Below are 3,514 nucleotides of genomic sequence, written 5' to 3'. Positions count from 1 at the left end.
TCAATAATGTTGAATGAAGGCTCCCAAAAGAGTGGGCCTATGCCATATAAAAAGTCCATACCAAAGATATTAGTCCAGTTCAGTTTGTATCATGGCAAGACTAACAAAAAATGGTTGTGATGACATTATTATGATGTCACTAGTTTCATATAGAATGAGATAGGATAATCTCCAAATAAAATGCACTAAAGACAAAACAAAGTCGATTTTTTTTTTCAGATTCATGAAAACTAGTAATTTTTTTCCAATCTTTTTGTGAACTTTACCATTCAACCAAGGCATTATGGTCCTCCCAAAAAGAGAGAAAAATATCACAGTTGTTATTAAAAATCAAGCCCTCCTTTCTTTTTCATTCTACGATTCTATTTCAAAAAAGAGACTAGTTCTAGATCTCTATATATTTTTAAAGAATCACTACAATTGTTGTGCTTAATTAAATAAACACTGTTGGTATATTTGAATTATTTTCAATATAATTTAGTTCGATTGATAGTGGGAATAAAATGTATAAACATTGATTATATCATATCATATGTCATACTAGAATTTATTACAAAAATATAATTAATTTGATGAATAATAGATATGTTGTAGATTTTAAATTAATTTTTTATATATAGTAATGACTATCATTGATTTGGACTTTTGTTGAGTGTTCTCAACTTTAATATTGATTATTGTGGGTTTAATTCAAATAATTATAGAATTTAGTTGTCAAATATGATTGATGTGGCATTTCCTAGTTGGTTGTACAATTAGGAGGTCCTCTTTTGATAGAGTAATTTTTCTATCATCGTACAATTAGATGGCTCACATACTTTGCATAGTGTTTAATTTGTAGTGCTAAAAAAAGGATGATTATTTTTTGTTGATTAAAAAGGTTGGCAACACAATAAGAATGTTAACAAAATAGTGACTTAACTTTGTTTGACACATGATTAAGCTAATAGAATTCATATAATAATCAAGAAACAAGAATAAATAAGAAATGTATGTGAAAAGATCGATATGAAAAAATATATGTATATTAAAGAGACCTAGTATTTCATTAATAACAAAATAATAACTTGACCTAGTATATAAGTTTGACATAACTTGATTAGGCTAGTATAATTACTCTAACAATGAAGGAAAAAATATTAAAAATTATGTGAAAAGATCTATATAGAAAATAGTCATTATTTAAAATCCTTAATATTTCATTAATAAAAAAGTATGGTACACAAATATGATGACATGTCTCTCTAGAAATAATAAAGAATGCATTCAATAGATCTTAAAATGTGTAACTTTTATGAGTAAAGAAAAATCAAAAGAAATAAGAGAATATTCAATAAACAATTTGAAGCAAAACTATGAAAGAGAGGAATCTAAATTAAGAATATTATCAATATTTAGGGTTATTATTATACACAAAGTAAAATAAAGTATCACTCTTGTAGGTAGATAAAAATTTTCAAGTTATTGTAAATTTACCTTTTGCATATACCTTGTTCATCCCTAAGAACCCCCTGGTGGCCATTTTCTTTGAACTAGCCACTTTCTCCACAACATGTGATATGTTCCATATTTGTGCCCAACACCTATCAAGATGTGTGGGGTGGTGGGGAGGTTGTTTCCAATTCCATGTCCAAGCACCTTCCCTTATAAGATCCATCAATTTTTGGAAAGCCACCTTGGGGGGGATAATTTCTCTCTAAACATGTAGTTATTCCTTTCCCTCCATATATTTTCGTAAACATAAGGGGGAATGGCTTTCTAGATCAACCCAATTAGACGGTGGTGGGAAGGGCTCCTCCAACCTAATATAAACTTATGAGCATCATTATTCATTACCTAGAAAATCCCCAATTGAAAATATACCTTGCCATATCTGGTCAGAATAGGAGCAATGGATTAATAGATGGGAGATAGTCTCCTCATCCCTACCACATAAAACAAACCTATTCCCCATATAGAACCCACATATTTTGAGATTTTCAATAATGAGAATGCTATTAAGCATAATACTCCACTAAAAGAAATTTATTTTTGGCAAGAGTTGAGACTGCTAAACCATTCTCCACTCTGGGTCTCCAACTTCTTGAATTATGCTATTATATGTTGATATGGCACTAAATTTTCTTGTTGGGTTCATTTCCCATATCAGTTTATCTCTATATAGGAAGAACATAATACGAGCTTCTGCCAGGAGGGAGACTAGTTCTGGATATGAATATCTTTTTTGGTCACATTAAAATTTCTCATATTAAAGGCCTTCCACTCCTTGTCATCAATATAGTCTAGAATTTTAGTACCAAAAAAATTATCTCCATGTTCTCGTAGACCTTCAATCTTTATGAGTCTTAAGGGGGCATCTCCAATCAATTTATCATCACAAAATCAAACCAAATTCCCATCATCAATATTCCAACTCATTCCCTCTTTTGGGTATTTTTTTTGGTTTTAATAATGTTAGTCCAAATCCTTGAACCAATAGGAAGTTATCATTATAAAGGGCTTTATTATAAGGGCCCCTTCCTAAGTATTTAGCACACATAATTTTTCACCAACTAGCCAAGTCCTGAGCCAACCTCCAACCAATATTTGTCATTAGGGCCTTGTTTAAGTCCCCTCTTCTTATTAGATTTAATCCCCCCTAAGATTTAGTCTAGCAAACTTTCTCCCAGCTAATAAGAAATAGTTTTAATTTTTTCATCATTCCTAATCATAAAAAGCTTCCTCTGTTTTTTTCCAGGAAGTCTCTAGTATGGATAGGTATTTTAAATGAAGAGATAAAATAGGCAGGGATTCCCTCTAAGGTGGCTTCAATAAGTTACAATTTCCCCACATGATTGAGCACCTTACCTTTCTAGCCTGCAAGTTTTTTTTGCATTATTTTCACTAGAGTATTCCAAAATTGGGGGGTAACCTTTCATAGTAAGAGGTAGACCTAGGTAGGTGTCTAGAAGGCTCATCACTTATAATTTTTCTCCTCGGTAATTCTCTAATGAAGCACCAAGTCTATGTTAAAGAAGTAGAGTTTACTTTTTGGTCATTTATATGTTGTCCTGAGACATTTGCGTACTAGTTTAGAATTTGATTCCAGGACTTAACTTCTCTAATGGAGGATAGACCATAGATGAAGGTGTGATCAATAAAATGTTGTAATACCTTTGGTGGGAGAGTCATAGTTGGTTTGACACCCATAATCTCCCTTCTAGCCACCATAGCCAAGAAGTTTCTTCCTAGAATCTTGGCCACCATGATGAAAAGATATGGCAATAGGTGGTCCCCCTATCAGAGCCCCCTCCACACATGGAAGAAATCTTTTGAAGAATTATTAGCCACAACCAAATAACATGAAGTGTTTTTCATCTCCCTAATCATAGAAATGTTTTTTTTTTCCAAAAGAAAGCTTCCTTAGGATTATGTGGAGAAATTCTCCATTCATTTTATTATGGGCTTTAATAATATCTAGTTTCAAGGCCATACCTAGGTTTCCACTTTTTTTCCATAGATTGAAGAACCTCAT

This window comes from Cupressus sempervirens, chromosome 7 (assembly GCF_028749045.1).
Source record: "Cupressus sempervirens isolate cs-2001-9-10 chromosome 7, ASM2874904v1, whole genome shotgun sequence".
Taxonomy (NCBI): Eukaryota; Viridiplantae; Streptophyta; class Pinopsida; order Cupressales; family Cupressaceae; genus Cupressus; species Cupressus sempervirens.
Note: the sequence above shows the minus strand (reverse complement) of the source record.